At 47.0% G+C, this 18,570-nt stretch overlaps 1 long non-coding RNA gene across 1 annotated transcript in view; it reads left to right on the top strand.

Moving 5' to 3' along the window:
- The window catches only part of LOC135050458 (uncharacterized), a 144,591-nt gene that overhangs the window by 66,429 nt on the left and 59,592 nt on the right, over positions 1–18,570 (top strand). The window lies entirely within an intron of this gene.

The raw sequence follows: 18,570 nt of genomic DNA, 5'->3' as shown, positions 1-18,570 counted from the left end.
GGCTCAGGCCTCATCAGGGCTCAGGCTCAGGGCTCATCAGGGCTCAGGCTTAGGGCTCATCAGGGCTCAGGCTCAGGGCTCAGGCTCCGGGCTCATCAGGGCTCGGGCTCAGGGCTCCCTCCCTCCCCGGAACCCTACACCCTGCTCGGCACTCCAAAGTTATAAAAAAACAAACTTTCCCATAAGGGGGCGTGGCCTCACCTCCCGCGATTAGGCCATGCCCCCGAAATTATGCCCTGCTCTTCGTTGTGTCGTGTGTGGGCTGAGGCCGCTCTCTGGGGAAGGATGGGGGGAGAGAGCCGCGCTACACGCTGCCAGCATCAGCTGGGTTGCAGAGCAGGACGGTGTCTCCCTTCAGCACAGCGCCTCCCTGCACTGCATCCCCTTGCTGAGCGGGTAGCGCCGGCTCTGCACTCAAGGATGCATCGGAGGAATCCCAGGCAGGAGAGGACTCGTCAGATTTGCCAGTGACATGGCCTGCAGGACTATTGGCTTTCCTGGGTAAGGAGGAAATTGACACTGAGGGAGTTGGTGGTGTGGTTTGCAGGAGCTTGGTTACAAGAGGAAGGGATTTAGTGGTCAGTGGACTGCTTCCGCTGTCGCCCAAAGTTTTTGAACTTGTCACTGACTTATGATGAATGCGCTGCAGGTGACGTATAAGGGAGGATGTTCCGAGGTGGTTAACGTCCTTACCCCAACTTATTACAGCTTGACAAAGGCAACACACGGCTTGACACCTGTTGTCCGCATTTGTGTTGAAATAATTCCACACCGAAGAGCTGATTTTTTTTGTATTTTGACCAGGCATGTCAAGGGCCATATTTGTCCCACGGACAACAGGTGTCTCCCCGGGTGCCTGACTTAAACAAACCACCTCACCATCAGAATCCTCCTTGTCAGCGTCAGCAACACCCATATCTTCATCCTGGTGTACTTCAACACTGACATCTTCAATTTGACTATCAGGAACTGGACTGCGGGTGCTCCTTCCAGCACTTGCAGGGGGCGTGCAAATGGTGGAAGGCGCAAGCTCTTCCCGTTCAGTGTTGGGAAGGTCAGGCATCACAACCGACACAATTGGACTCTCCTTGGGGATTTGTGATTTCGAAGAACGCACAGTTCTTTGCTGTGCTTTTGCCAGCTTAAGTCTTTTCTTTTTTCTAGCAAGAGGATGAGTGCTTCCATCCTCATGTGAAGCTGAACCACTAGCCATGAACATAGGCCAGGGCCTCAGCCGTTCTTTGCCACTCCGTGTCGTAAATGGCATATTGGCAAGTTTACGCTTCTCCTCAGACGCTTTTCATTTTGATTTTTGGGTCATTTTACTGATCTTTTGTGTTTTGGATTTTACATGCTCTGTACTATGACATTGGGCATTGGCCTTGGCAGACGACGTTGAGGGCATTTCATCGTCTCGGCCATGACTAGTGGCAGCAGCTTCAGCACGAGGTGGAAGTGGATCTTGATCTTTCCCTATTTTTTTAACCTCCACATTTTTGTTCTCCATATTTTAATGCGCACAACTAAAAGCCACCACAGGTATACAATGTAGATGAATGGATAGTATACTTATGGACGACGAGTGACGACACAGAGGTAGGTACAGCAGTGGCCTACCGTACTGCTATATACAGTATAATGGACCTGGTGGACAATGTCAGCAGACTGCTAAACTAGTACTACTAGTATAAAGAAAATAAGACACCACAGGTATAAAATGTAGATGGATGGATAGTATACTTATGGATGACGAGTGATGACAAAGAGGTAGGTACAGCAGTGGCCTACCGTACTGCTATATACAGTATAATGGACCTGATGGACACTGTCAGCAGACTGCTAAACTAGTACTACTAGTATAAAGAAAAAAAGACACCACAGGTATGCAATGTAGATGGATGGATAGTAAACTTATGGACGACGAGTGACGACACAGAGGTAGGTACATGTTACGCACACCAGTGCTAACAGGAGTATACCGGTGTATGAACAGAGAGGGATGCGAAGCAAACGAACTCACAGACAGTATAACATAACATACACAGGAGGTGATGGAATAACTAATAAACACAAAGTGAACGGAGAAGCCCAAAGGCTCAGGAACTGGGTGTCTCCCTAGTGCCAGGAATGCTCAGATGGAATAGAGCGGACAATGAAGCGAGATGTAGTGATTTAACATGTGGAGCACCCGAAATGATGTTGCTAAGAGCAACAGAAAGAACCCCAAAGGGTTACCAATGGGTGTGGGAATAAACTCCTTGGTCAGAGATAGTAATATAGACACAAGGAGAGTATCCACAATCCTAACCCCCACTTGCAGGGCACAGGTTAAGCTTACTGCCACTAAACTGACACCTGGACGCCCTGCACAGTGAGGGAGGATTAAGCAAGCAGGTCTGAGAGTACAGCCGCAAACCTGCTGGGTTCACAGAATAGCAAAAGAACCCCAGCAGGTTAAACAACTGACTCCAGTCTTACTGCTAGGTCCGGATTGGCAGAATGAAGTACCGAATCCCAAGGCCTATTTGCAGTAAGCAACAAGTAAATACAAAGTCACACAGTACTAGCTAACTCTCTGGAACTGACTAACAAACAAAGATTCAGCAGCATTTGCCTAGCCTGAGAGGATGGTTTATATAGCAGGTGCTGTCCACGCCCCACTCAGACCTCACAGACTGTGAGCACAAAACCAGCGCCGGATTCCCTGCCGTGCACAGAGCCTGTAACCACTGCACAGTAAAAACCCGGACCGGAGTATAAGCTGCGCTCAGGTTACTTCGCTAACACGTGCCTCCCGGTTGCCATGGTGACATGGCAGCACAGAGCAGGAGATCCTAACAGTAACCCCCCTCTGACGAGGGGTCAAAGAACCCCTACCACCGGGTTTATCGGGGAACTGCGAGAAGAAAGAGCGTATCAGTCTGAGGGCATGAAGATCACAACTGCGCACCCACGACCGCTCCTCCGGGCCATTCCCCTTCCAGTGCACCAAAAATGACAGCCGACCCCGAACCATCTTGGAGTCAAGAACCCTTTCAACCACAAACTCCCTCTGACCCCGTATCAGAAGAGGAGAAGGTCTTCCACTGGAAGAAGGATTACTAACAGCCAGTTTTAAAAGGGAACAATGAAATGTTTTATTGATACCCAATGAACGGGGCAGATCTAACTGAAATGCCACCGGATTGATAACCCTGGCGATCTTATAAGGGCCGATGAACCGGGGGCCTAACTTATGAGATGGCTGTCTCAACTTCAAATTCTTGGTGGACAACCAGACGAAGTCTCCTAATTTGAAGCTGCAGGGTCTTCTCCGCTTATAAAAAACCCTTTTGGTCACTAATGACACAGACACAAGGGCTTTCTTCACTTTCCTCCAAATACCCCTAAGGGCCGAAACCACAGAGGAACCACCAGCCGTGGAATCCAGGGGGTCAAAAGAATTGGCCTTAGGATGATGCCCATACACACAAAGGAAGGGAGAGATCCCTGTAGCAGAGTGAGCCGCGTTGTTATAGGCAAACTCCGCCATGGACAGATGAGTAACCCAGTCAGTATGACACTTGGAGACATAACACCTGAGGAACTGCTCCAAGGACTGGTTCACCCTCTCAGTCTGCCCATTAGACTGTGGATGGTAGCCTGACGACAAGCTCACAGAAATCTGGAGATCAGAACAAAATGCCCTCCAGGACTTGGCCACAAACTGGGATCCACGGTCAGAGACCACATCAAGTGGCAACCCGTGGAGGCGCACAACATGCTGCATAAATAACTCAGACAGGCGTCTGGCCGATGGCAACCCAACCAGTGGAACAAAATGCGCCATCTTCGAAAACCTGTCAACGACAACCCAAATGGCTGTCATCCCCGAGGATTTGGGCAAGTCCACCACAAAATCCATGGAAATGTGGGTCCATGGCTTCGATGGAATAGAGAGTGGATGTAATGGGCCGACAGGAACCCCTCTAGGAGTTTTATTTCGGGCACAAACGTCACATGCCCGAACCCATTGATCCACATCCCTAGCCACCGAGGGCCACCACACCGCCCTAGACAGTAACTCCCGAGTTCTGGCAATACCCGGATGCCCTGCCGACCTCTTGGCATGGAATTCCAGGAACACTCGCTGTCTTAACCTAGGAGGCACAAACAAGAGACCTACCGGAAGGTCTGGAGGAGCCTGCTCCTGTGCTCTAAGGACTAATGAAAAGAGGTCCTGGGTAATACCCACTTTAATACATGATGGGGACACAATGGGCAATGGCTCCTCGGTGGTCTCTTGGACTGGAGCAAAACTCAGCGAGAGCGCATCAGCCTTGATGTTTTTTGACCCAGGGCGATATGTTATCAAAAAATTAAAGCGAGCAAAAAACAAAGCCCATCGTGCCTGCCTGGCATTGAGCCGCTTCGCTGACTCTAAATATGCCAGATTCTTATGGTCGGTGAGAATTGAGACCACAAACTTAGCCCCCTCAAGCCAGTGTCTCCACTCCCCGAGTGCATCCTTTATAGCCAACAATTCCCGGTTACCCACATCATAATTCATCTCGGCAGACGAAAATTTACGGGAAAAGTAAGCACAGAGATGATGGCGATTATCAGACACCCCCATCTGAGAGAGCACTGCCCCAATAACTATCTCAGAGGCATCCACTTCTACCACAAAAGGAAGCTCTGGATCTGGGTGTCGCAGCACCTTGGCCGAGACAAATGCCCTTTTGAGACGGGCAAAGGCCGCTTTGGCCTCACAAGACCAGTGAGCTACATCCGCCTCTTTCTTAGTGAGTGCCACCAAGGGGGCCACTATAGACGAAAATCCAGCGATAAATCGTCTATAAAAATTCGCAAAGCCCAGAAAACGCTGAAGCGCCTTCAAACTAGGGGGCTGCACCCAATCCAGGACTGCCTGTACCTTAGAACCCTCCATTTGGAAACCTTCTGAGGAGATAATATACCCTAGAAATGCGATTTGCTGGACTTCAAATTCGCACTTCTCCAGCTTCGCCCCAAGCTGGTGGTCTCTGAGTTTCTGGAGGACTAAGCGTACATGCTTCCGATGTTCCTCCAGGGAATGGGAGAAGATTAGGATGTCATCTAGATAAACAACTAAGAATCTATCCAAATATTCCCTGAGCACATCGTTCATGAATTCCTGGAAGACTGCCAGGGCATTAGAGAGCCCAAAAGGCATCACCAAATATTCATAATGCCCTGAGTGGGTATTAAAAGCAGTCTTCCATTCATCCCCCTCTCTTATTCGGATTAGATTGTAAGCACCGCGTAGGTCAATCTTAGAAAAAATGGTGGCAGTACGAAGCTGGTCAAACAAAACCGAAATGAGAGGCTGTGGGTACGAGTTTTTAATCGTGATACGGTTCAATTCCCTGAAGTCGATGCAGGGTCGCAACGAACCGTCCTTTTTACCCACGCAGAAGAACCCCGACCCAACTGGGGACTGTGAGGGTTTGATAAATCCCTTAGCCAAGTACTCCTGAATGTACTCTGTCATAGCCTGAGTCTCAGGATGTGACAGGGAGTACAACCTGCTCTTGGGAAGCTTAGCATCCGGCAACAAATCAATGGCACAGTCATAGGGGCGATGGGGAGGTAGTACCTCCACAACTTTTTTGGAGAACACATCCGCAAAATCTGCATAACATCCTGGCAATCCTGGCAAAGTTAGCTGCGAGAGCCTGACTAGAAGGCTCAAGCAACTCCTGAAACAATCACTACCCCAACTAAGAATCTCCCCAGAGACCCAGTCAAATTGAGGGTTATGGGCCCTTAACCAGGGTAACCCCAAAACCAATGGGGCAAAAGAACAGACAGTCACATAGAAAGACAATTTTTCAGAGTGTGTGTCTCCAATAAACAAAGGAATTTGGCTGGTGCAGGAGGTAATTTTACCCTGGGACAATGGTTCCCCGTTTAACCCACAGATCTCAATCTCTGATGCCAAAGGTACTGAGGGAACAGAGTGTTCCAGGGCGAATTGACGGTCCATGAAAACCCCATCGGCCCCACTGTCAACAAAGGCCTCAGTCTTGACAGTTTGGCCGAGGATCTCCAAAGTCACCGGAATGAGAAAAGTCTTTTTGGGAAGTTCTGACTTCTGGCCTGACAGGATATTTCCCACCACCCTCAGGCCCTGAAGTTTTCCGGCTTTTCTGGGCATGATACTACAACATGACCTTTATTCCCACAGTACAAACACAAACCCTGCTTTCTCCTCCGCGTCTTCTCACGCGAGGAGAGGCGGGTAGCCCCAATCTGCATAGGCTCCTCGGAATATTCCTCAGAGTCTGAGGTTCCCTTGGGAAAAAAGGAAACTGCGGTCTCCCTTTCAAGCCTACGCTCTCTCAGCCGTCTATCCACTCGGATGGATAACTGCATGAGCTGATCTAAGCTATCAGGCAAGGGATATTGTATCAGTTGGTCCTTTATCTGGTCAGAAAGGCCCCTTCGGTACTGGTTTCTCAGGGCTGGGTCATTCCACTGGGTATCATGAGCCAACCTCCGAAACTCCGTACTATAAACCTCAGCTGGCAGTCGCCCTTGCTTAAGGACCGTAATCTGAGCCTTGGCTAAAGCCATCTTGTCAGGGTCATCATACAAAATGCCCAGTGCTGTAAAAAAAGCATCAACACTTTTAAGCGACGGACAGTCAGGCTGCAACCCATATGCCCAGACCTGTGGGTCTCCTTGTAGCAAGGAAATCACCATGCCCACCCGCTGAATCTCCGACCCAGAAGACTGGGGCCTAAGCCTGAAATATAGCTTACAGCTCTCCTTGAAACAAAAGAACTGCGAGCGATCTCCAGAAAAACGATCCGGGAGATTTACTTTCGGCTCCTTAACCCCTGAACTTGCCGCTGCTGCTGCGGGAGCTCCGCTAGCGGCCTGCGGGGTGTTCATTTTAATGGACATCTCATTAAATTGTCGAGTCAGGAGTTGCACCTGATCGACCACCTGTTGCAAAGTATTATGAGGGGTATGCTCCATATTCCCACAAAATTTCAACAGGAGGAGGGCTGCTGAATATGTTATGCACACCAGTGCTAACAGGAGTATACCGGTGTATGAACAGGGAGGGATGCGAAGCAAACAAACTCACAGACAGTATAACATAACATACACAGGAGGTGATGGAATAACTAATAAACACAAAGTGAACGGAGAAGCCCAAAGGCTCAGGAACTGGGTGTCTCCCTAGTGTCAGGAATGCTCAGATGGAATAGAGCAGACAATGAAGCGAGATGTAGTGATTTAACATGTGGAGCACCCGAAATGATGTTGCTAAGAGCAACAGAAAGAACCCCAAAGGGTTTCCAACGGGTGTGGGAATAAACTCCTTGGTCAGAGATAGTAATATAGACACAAGGAGAGTATCCACAATCCTAACCCCCACTTGCAGGGCACAGGTTCAGCTTACTGCCACTAAACTGACACCTGGACGCCCTGCACAGTGAGGGAGGATTAAGCAAGCAGGTCTGAGAGTACAGCCGCAAATCTGCTGGGTTCACAGAATAGCAAAAGAACCCCAGCAGGTTAAACAACTGACTCCAGTCTTACTGCTAGTTCCGGATTGGCAGAATTAAGTACCGAATCCCAAGGCCTATTTGCAGTAAGCAACAAGTAAATACAAAGTCACACAGTACTAGCTTACTCTCTGGAGCTGACTAACAAACAAAGATTCAGCAGCATTTGCCTAGCCTGAGAGGATGGTTCATATAGCAGGTGCTGTCCACGCCCCACTCAGACCTCAGAGACTGTGAGCACAAAACCAGCGCTGGATTCCCTGCCGTGCACAGAGCCTGTAACCACTGCACAGTAAAAACCCGGACCGGAGTATAAGCTGCGCTCAGGTTACTTCGCTAACACTTGCCTCCCGGTTGCCATGGCGACATGGCAGCACAGAGCAGGAGATCCTAACAGTACAGCAGTGGCCTACCGTACTGCTATATACAGTATAATAAATGGACCTGGTGGACACTGTCAGCAGACTGCAAAACTAGTACTACTAGTATAAAGAAAAAAGACACTATAGGTATACAATGTAGATGGATGGATAGTATACTTATGGACGACGAGTGACAACACAGAGGTAGGTACAGCAGTGGCCTAAAGTACTACTATATACAGTATAATAAATGGACCTGGTGGACACTGTTAGCAGACTGCTAAACTAGTACTACTAGTATAAAGAAAAAAAGACACCATAGGTATACAATGTAGATGGATGGATAGTATACTTATTATTCTTAATGGATGACGAGAGACTGACGACACAGAGGTAGGTACAGCAGTGGCCTACCGTACTGTGCTATATACAGTATAATGGACCTGTTGGACACTGTCAGCAGACTGCTAAACTAGTACTATTAGTATAAAGAAAAAAAGACACCACAGGTATACAATGTAGATGGATGGAAAGTAAACTTATGGACGACGAGTGACGACACAGAGGTAGGTACAGCAGTGGCCTACAGTACTGCTATATACAGTATAATGGACCTGGTTGACACTGTCAGCAGACTGCTAAACTAGTACTACTAGTATAAAGAAAAAAAGACACCACAGGTATACAATGTAGATGGATGGATAGTATACTTATTATTATTAATGGATGACGAGTGACTGACGACACAGGGGTAGGTACAGCAGTGGCCTACCGTACTGTGCTATATACAGTATAATGGACCTGTTGGACACTGTCAGCAGACTGCTAAACTAGTACTATTAGTATAAAGAAAAAAAGACACCACAGGTATACAATGTAGATGGATGGAAAGTAAACTTATGGACGACGAGTGACGACACAGAGGTAGGTACAGCAGTGGCCTACCGTACTGCTTTATACAGTATAATAAATGGACCTGGTGGACACTGTCAGCAGACTGCTAAACTAGTACTACTAGTATAAAGAAAAAAGACACCACAGGTATACAATGTAGATGGATGGATAGTATACTTATGGATGACGAGTGACGACACAGAGGTAGGTACAGCAGTGGCCTACCGTACTGCTTTATACAGTATAATAAATGGACCTGGTGGACACTGTCAGCAGACTGCTAAACTAGTACTACTAGTATAAAGAAAAAAAGACACCACAGGTATACAATGTAGATGGAAGAATAGTATACTTATGGATGACGAGTGACGACACAGAGGTAGGTACAGCAGTGGCCTACCGTACTGCTATATACAGTATAATGGACCTGGTGGACACTGTCAGCAGACTGCTAAACTAGTACTACTATTATAAAGAAAAAAAAAACCCACAGGTATACAATGTAGATGGATGGATAGTATACTTATTATTATTAATGGATGACGAGTGACTGACGACACAGAGGTAGGTACAGTAGTGGCCTACCGTACTGTGCTATATACAGTATAATGGACCTGGTGGACACTGTCAGCAGACTGCTAAACTAGTACTACTAGTATAAAGAAAAAAAGACACCACAGGTATACAATGTAGATGGATGGAAAGTAAACTTATGGACGACGAGTGATGACACAGAGGTAGGTACAGCAGTGGCCTACCGTACTGCTATATACAGTATAATAAATGGACCTGGTGGACACTGTCAGCAGACTGCTAAACTAGTACTACTAGTATAAAGAAAAAAAGACACCACAGGTATACAATGTAGATGGATGGATAGTATACTTATGGACGACGAGTGACGACACAGAGGTAGGTACAGCAGTGGCCTACTGTACTGCTATATACAGTATAATAAATGGACCTGGTGGACACTGTCAGCAGACTGCTAAACTAGTACTACTAGTATAAAGAAAAAAAGACACCACAGGTATACAATGTAGATGGATGGATAGTATAATTATTATTATTAATGGATGACGAGTGACTGATGACACAGAGGTAGGTACAGCAGTGGCCTACCGTACTGTGCTATATACAGTATAATGGACCTGGTGGACACTGTCAGCAGACGGCTAAACTAGTACTACTAGTATAAAGAAAAAAAGCCACCAAAGGTATACAATGTAGATGGATGGATAGTAAACTTATGGACGACGAGTGACGACACAGAGGTAGGTACAGCAGTGGCCTACCGTACTGCTTTATACAGTATAATAAATGGACCTGGTGGACACTGTCAGCAGACTGCTAAACTAGTACTACTAGTATAAAGAAAAAAAGACACCACAGGTATACAATGTAGATGGATGGATAGTATACTTATGGATGACGAGTGACGACACAGAGGTAGGTACTGCAGTGGCCTACCGTACTGCTATATACAGTATAATAAATGGACCTGGTGGACACTGTCAGCAGACGGCTAAACTAGTACTGCTAGTATAAAGAAAAAAAGACACCACAGGTATACAATGTAGATGGATGGATAGTATACTTATGGATGACGAGTGACGACACAGAGGTAAGTATAGCAGTGGCCTACCGTACTGCTATATACAGTATAATAAATGGACCTGGTGGACACTGTCAGAAAACTGCTAAACTAGTATAAAGAAAAAAAGCCACCACAGGTATACAATGTAGATGGATGGATAGTATACTTATTATTATTAATGGATGACGAGTGACTGATGACATAGAGGTAGGTTCAGCAGTGGCCTACCGTACTGTGCTATATACAGTATAATAAATGGACCTGGTGGACACTGTCAGCAGACTGCTAAACTAGTACTACTAGTATAAAGAAAAAAAGACACCACAGGTATACAATGTAGATGGATGGATAGTATACTTATGGACGACGAGTGAAGACACAGAGGTAGGTACAGCAGTGGCCTACCGTACTGTGCTATATACAGTATAATAAATGGACCTGGTGGACACTGTCAGCAGACTGCTAAACTAGTACTACTAGTATAAAGAAAAAAAGACACCACAGGTATACAATGTAGATGGATGGATAGTATACTTATGGATGACGAGTGACGACACAGAGGTAGGTACAGCAGTGGCCTACCGTACTGCTATATACAGTATAATGGACCTGGTGGACACTGTCAGCAGACTGCTAAACTAGTACTACTAGTATAAAGAAAAAAAGACACCACAGGTATACAATGTAGATGGATGGATAGTATACTTATTATTATTAATGGATGATGAGTGACTGACGACACAGAGGTAGGTACAGCAGTGGCCTACCGTACTGTGCTATATACAGTATAATGGACCTGGTGGACACAGTCAGCAGACTGCTAAAGTAGTACTACTAGTATAAAGAAAAAAAGCCACCACAGGTATACAATGTGGATGGATGGATAGTATACTTATGGACGAGTGACTGACGACACAGAGGTAGGTACAGCAGTGGCCTACCGTAATGCTATATACAGTATAATGGACCTGGTGGACACTGTCAGCAGACTGCTAAACTAGTATAAAAAAAAGCCACCACAGGAGTGTTTTTCAGGCAGACAAACGTATACTGGTGGTCAAGGTCAGCAAAACTGTGCACTGTACTCCTGCTATAACTGCTCCCCAGTCCCCACAATTAGGCAGTGTGAGCACTCAGCACAGATATATATCATGCAGTACACTGAGCACAGATATGGTATGGAGCATTTTTTTCAGGCAGAGAATGGATAAAAAAAAACTGGTGGTCACTGTTAGCTAAACTCTACACTGTACTCCTCATAACAGCTGCTCCCCAATCCTCCCCACAATAGTAAAATAAACAGAGCAAAAGCAATCAACTGTCTCGTATAACGGAGAGGACGCCAGCCACGTCCTCTCCCTATCAATCTCAATGCACGTGTGAAAATGGCGGCGACACGCGGATGCTTATATAGAATCTGAATCTCGCGAGAATCCGACAGCGGGATGATGAAGTTCGGGCACCCTCTGGTTAACTGAGCCATACGGGAGAATCCGAGTATGGCTCGGACCCGTGTAAAAAGGGTGAAGTTCGCGGGGGTTCGGTTTCCGAGAAACCGAATCCGCTCATCACTAATACACAGTGGGGCAAAAAAGTATTTGGACAGCCACTGATTGTGCAAGTTGACCCACTTAAAAAGATGAGAGAGGTGTGTAATTTCCATCATAGGGACACTTCAACTGTGAGAGACAGAATCTGAAAAAAAAAACAGGAAATCACATTGTATGATTTTTAAACAATTTATTTGTATATTCCTTTGGAAAATAAATATTTGGACAATCAAAAAGTTTAACTCAATACTTTGTAATATAACCTCGGTTGATAATTACAGAGGTCAAACGTTTCCTGTAGTTCTTGACCAGGTTTGCACACACTGTAGCAGGTATTTTGGCCCACTCTTCCATGCAGATCTTCTCTAGATCTGTCATGTTTTGGGGCTGTCGCCGGGCAACTCCAGGACCTTGAAATGCTTCTTACGGAGCCACTCCTTAGTTGCCCGGGCGGTGTGTTTGGGGTCATTGTCATGCTGGAAGACCCACCCACGTTCCATCTTCAATGCTCTTACTGAGGGAAGGAGGTTTTTGCTCAAAATCTTACGATACATGGCCCCATTCATACTCTCCTTAATACGGATCAGTCGTCCTGTCCCCTTTGCAGAAAAGCAACCCCAAAGCATGATGTTTCCACCCCCATGCTTCACAGTGGGTATGGTGTTCTTGGGATGTCATTCATCATTCTTCTCCCTCCAAACACAGCGAGTGGAGTTTACACCAAAAAGTTTGATTTTGCTCTCATCTGACCACATTACATTCTCCCAATCCTCCTCTGGATCATCCAGATGGTCACTGGCAAACTTTAGATGGACCTGGACATGTGCTGGCTTAAGCAGGGGGACCTTTCGGGCGCTGCAGGATTTCAATCCATGACGATGTAGTGTGTTACTAATGGTAACCTTTGTGACTGTGGTCCCAGCTCTCTTGAGGTCATTGACCAGGTCCCCCCATTTAGTTCTGGGCTGATTCCTCACCGTTCTCAAGATCATTGATAAGCCACAAGGTGAGATCTTGCATGGAGCCCCAGGTCGAGGGAGATTGTCAGTGATCTTGTATTTCTTCCATTTTTTTATAATTGCGCCAACAGTTGATCTCTTCTCACCAAGCTGCTTGCCTATTGTCAAGCAGCTCATCCCAGCCTTGTGCAGCTCTACAATTTTGTCCCTGGTGTCATTAGACAGCTCTGTGGTCTTGGCCATGGTGGAGAGGTAGCAGTCTGACTGTATGAGGGTGTGGACAGGTGTCTTTTATACAGATAACCAGTTCAAACAGGTGCCATTAATACAGGTAACGAGTGGAGGATAGAAGAGCTTCTTAAAGAAGAAGTAATAGGTTTGTGAGAGACAGAAATCTTGCTGCTTGGTAGGTGTCCAAATATTGATTTTCCACAAGAATATACAAGTAAATTGTTTAAAAATCATACAATGTGATTTCCTGGGTGTTTTTCCACAGATTCTGTCTCTCACAGTTGAAGTGTCCCTATGATGGAAATTACAGACCTCTCTCACCTTTTTAATTCGGTCAACTTGCACAATCGGTGGCTGTCCAAATACTTTTTTGCCCCACTGTGTATATATATATATATATATATATATATGAAATGTGTTTATGTATGTATATATATGTGTGTGTATATGTTTGTATGGGTGTAGTATGGCTGACTGGCGGTCTCCTGACCGCCGGTCAGCTTACCGACGCCGGGATCCCGGCGGGGAGGGGCGAGTGCAGCAAGCCCCTTGCAGGATCGCTGCGCTCGCCACGCTGCAGGCTCGGTACGAGTTCTATTCCCACTCTATGGGTGTCGTGGACACCCACGAGTGGAAATTGTCCCTGTTGGTCGGCATGCCGACCATCGGGATACTGAGCCGTCGGGATGGTGGAGGAGGTCATGTGACTGTCAGTCAGCAGACCGCCGGTCACATGAATACCACCCGTTTGTATATATACACTGTGTTATATATACACAGTTAGTTTGGGTTTTGTGTTATAGCAGCATAGCACCTTGAAAAAAACGCCATATCGCCATTGAAACGTCGGTGATTCTCACTATGCCACAGTCTGATTGTTTTTGTTCACCATACCTGTTGAATGTATTGTTGAAAAATCTCAGGAGCGCCGCCTGGTTCTTTTACTGTAAGGATAGGAGCAGCCATACATTCAAGAGATCCCCTTCATCTCTCTCTCTCTCTCTCTCTCTCTCTCTCTCTATATATATATATATATATGTGTCTGTGTGCGTATATATGTAAGTATGGGATCAGGTCCCGGCAGTTGAAATACCAACACTGGAATCCCGAACAAATGTTTGCCAGGCCACCAGAGAAGTAAACCTGGGGGGGGGGAAGGGTTAGGGTTAGGCTGCGGGAAGGGGGTGAGGTTTAGGCTGCCGAGGTGGGGGAGGGTTAGCTTTAGTCTGCAGGAAAAAAAAGGGTTAGGGTGGCATTGGGGAAAGTAATTATACCTACCTTGCCCCTGTCGGGATTTTCATCATCAGGATGCCGCCGAAATATCAGACCCACCCCATATGTGTATATATGTGTGTGTATATATATATATATATTAATGATGTGCACCGGAAATTTTTCGGGTTTTGTGTTTTGGTTTTGGATTCGGCTCCGCGGCCATGTTTTGGATTTGGACGCGTTTTGGCAAAACCTCCCTGAAATTTTTTTATCAGATTCGGGTGTGTTTTGGATTCCGGTGTTTTTTTACAAAAACCCCTCAAAAAGATCTTAAATCATAGAATTTGGGGGTCATTTTGATCCCATAGTATTATTAACCGCAATAAACATAATTTCCACTCATTTCCAGTCTATTCTGAACACCTCACACCTCACAATATTATTTTTAGTCCTAAAATTTGCACCGAGGTCGCTGGATGGCTAAGCTAAGCGACACAAGTGGCCAACACAAACACCTGGCCCATCTAGGAGTGGCACTGCAGTGTCAGACAGGATGGCCGATTTAAAAACTAGTCCCCAAACAGCACATGATGCAAAGAAAAAAAGAGGTGCAATGAGGTAGCTGTGTGACTAAGCTAAGCGACCCAAGTGGCCGTCACCAACACCTGGCCCATCTAGGAGTGGCACTGCAGTGTCAGACAGGATGGCCGATTTAAAAACTAGTCCCCAAACAGCACATGATACAAAGAAAAAAAGAGGTGCAATGAGGTAGCTGTGTGACTAAGCTGAGCGACCCAAGTGGCCGACACAAACACCTGGCCCATCTAGGAGTGGCACTGCAGTGTCAGACAGGATGGCCGATTTAAAAACTAGTCCCCAAACAGCACATGATACAAAGAAAAAAAGAGGTGCAATGAGGTAGCTGTGTGGCTAAGCTAAGCGACCCAAGTGGCCAACACAAACACCTGGCCCATCTAGGAGTGGCACTGCAGTGTCAGACAGGATGGCAGATTTAAAAACTAGTCCCCAAACAGCACATGATGCAAAGAAAAAAAGAGATGCACCAAGGTCGCTGGATGGCTAAGCTAAGCGACCCAAGTGGCCGACAAAAACACCTGGCCCATCTAGGCGTGGCACTGCAGTTTTCTAGCGAGAGGATGAGTGCTTCCATCCTCATGTGAATCTGAACCACTAGCCATGAACACAGGCCAGGGTCTCAGCCAATCCTTGCCACTCCGTGTCGTAAATGGCATATTTGCAAGTTTACGCTTCTCATCAGACGCTTTTAATTGAGATTTGTGGGTCATTTTACTGAACTTTTGTTTTTTGGATTTTACATGCTCTCTACTATGACATTGGGCATTGGCCTTGGCAGACGACGTTGATGGCATTTCATCGTCTCGGCCATGACTAGTGGCAGCAGCTTCAGCACGAGGTGGAAGTGGATCTTGAGCTTTCCCTATTTTACCCTCCACATTTTTGTCCTCCATTTTTTAATGTGTGGAATTATATGCCAGTAATATATCAATAGCAATGGCCTACTGTACCGTACTGCTATACAGCAAAATTCTGCACTGTCCTCCTACTATATATACTGCGCACAACTAAAATGCACCACAGGTATGGATGGATAGTATACTTGACGACACAGAGGTAGGTAGAGCAGTGGCCTACTGTACCGTACTGCTATATATTATACACTGGTGGTCAGCAAAATTCTGCACTGTCCTCCTACTATATAATACTGCGCACAACTAAAATGCACCACAGGTATGGATGGATAGTATACTTGACGACACAGAGGTAGTAGAGCAGTGGCCTACTGTACCGTACTGCTATTTATTATATACTGGTGGTCAGCAAAATTCTGCACTGTCCTCCTACTATATATACTGCGCACAACTAAAATGCACCACAGGTATGGATGGATAGTGTACTTGACGACACAGAGGTAGGTAGAGCAGTGGTCTACTGTACCCTACTGCTATATATTACATACTGGTGGTCAGCAAAATTCTGCACTGTCCTCCTACTATATACTACAATGCAGCACAGATATGGAGCGTTTTTCAGGCACAGAAAGTAGATATTTTCAGCACATTGAGTACCGATATTTGCAAGCACACTGAGCACATATATTTGCAGCACACTGAGCACAGATATTTGCAGCACACTGAGCACAGATATTTGCAGCACACTGAGCAGATATTTGCAGCACACTGAATACAGAAACTGAGAGAACGCTGCACGTCCTCTCCCTATCATCTCCAATGCACGAGTGAAAATGGCAGCGACGCGCGGCTCCTTATATAGAATACGAATCTTGCGAGAATCCGACAGCGGGATGATGACGTTCGTGCGCGCTCGGGTTAACCCGAGCAAGGCGGGAGGATTCGAGTCTGCCACGGAACCGTGTTTAATGGGTGAAGTTCGGGGGGGGGGGGGGGGTTCGGATTCTGAGGAACCGAACCCGCTCATCACTAATATATATACACACACACACACACACACACACACACACACACACACACACACACACAAGTCCTGCACTCTCACCCAGGAGACAACTGCTGGGGTGCCATACTAATGAATATAAAAATATCCACATAATATATAGATCTGCAATCCCCAAAGGGGAATGAGATGGCACTCACCAGACTTCAAACCAAATAATTTCAATAATTTATTCAAAGATCACGCCAGCCAACGTTGCGGTCCATACATAGACCTTTATCAAGGCTCCAGCAGGTGCAAAAGTCAAACCAAGACAGGGGGAAACAGGTACATCCATACAGAGACTGCCACAATTTTTTGTAAATGTAATAAATAGACTCCAAAACCCCATGAGCCATAAGGATATTGCCCCGCAATGCGCCTATTTGTCTGCGTCTCAGAAGACACGCCCACTTCCCAATCCTCTGCGCTGCACCTAGTCTTGCTGAATCCACATGAAAGAAGGGTAAATGTTTCCTGGTACGACCTGTTGTCCCTTTATAACCGTCCCATCCTTTCTGAGCTACAATAATGACTGGGCTGAGGGCCTGATTGTCATGACTGAGGTTTTTGTGAACCCGGTGTAGTGAAGTCTGTGCGGGCGACTGGAGGACTATGTGAATACTACCACTGACCTGGTTTGGAAATGTTGTGGACTCGAGGATTCTTCCGATGACTGGGAAGAGGAACCGCGGCAGAGATGGCTGAATCTAGGCTCTCCTCATACAGGATTAGATCGGCAGACAGGAAGCACGTGGGGGCGCTGAAGGTCTCCTGAAAGACAGAACTGGAAAGGCTCTGATGAATCAGTGAAGAATACCAGGTTCAACTGTGCTAAAGGGCACGGGGTGCTTGGAGGCACTGAGGTGCTTGGGGACACTGAGGTGCTTGGAGACACTGAGGTGCTTGGAGACACTGAGGTGCTTGGAGACACTGAGGTGCTTGGAGACACTGGGGTGCGTAGAGGCACTGGGGTGCGTAGAGGCACTGGGGTGCTTGGAGACACTGGGGTGTGTAGAGGCACTGGGGTGCGTAGAGGCACTGGGGTGCTGGAAGCACGGAAATGCTGAGGCACGGAGGTGCTGGAAGCACGGAGATGCTGAGGCACGGAGGTGCTGAGATACTGAGGCACGGAGGTGCTGGAAGCACGGAGGTACTGAGGCACTGAGGTACGGAGGTGCTGGAGGCACGGAGGTACTGAGGCACAGGGGTACTGGAAGCACGGAGATGCTGAGGCACGGAGGTGCTGAGATACTGAGGCACGGAGGTGCTGGAAGCACGGAGATGCTGAGGCACGGAGTTGCTGAGATACTGAGGCACGGAGGTGCTGGAAGCACGGAGGCACTGAGGCACGGAGGTGCTGGAAGCACGGAGGTACTGAGGCACGGAGGTACTGAGGTACTGGAAGCACGGAGGTACTGGAAGCACGGAGGTACTGAGGCACTGGAAGCACGGAGATGCTGAGGCACGGAGGTACTGAGGCACAGAGGTGCTGTGGCACGGAGGTGCTGGAAGCACGGAGGTACTGAGCTCTGGCGATCCCAACTACAACAGTAGTAAAACTGAAACACGACAGCTGTGGTTTTCAGTGGAGAACACGGAATTCAGTACTGTACCTTTAAGACAAAACATTGCAGCTGTGCCTTTACATTGAGACTCAGGGAAATGGTGAAATCAAATGGCGACACACAAGTAAACCAAACGGTAACAAGGGAACAGAGTTTCCAC

The sequence above is a fragment of the Pseudophryne corroboree genome, chromosome 2, assembly GCF_028390025.1.
Source record: "Pseudophryne corroboree isolate aPseCor3 chromosome 2, aPseCor3.hap2, whole genome shotgun sequence".
NCBI classification, from domain to species: domain Eukaryota; kingdom Metazoa; phylum Chordata; class Amphibia; order Anura; family Myobatrachidae; genus Pseudophryne; species Pseudophryne corroboree.
The sequence above is the reverse complement of the archived record's forward strand: the minus strand, read 5'-3'. Positions and strand labels throughout refer to the sequence as shown.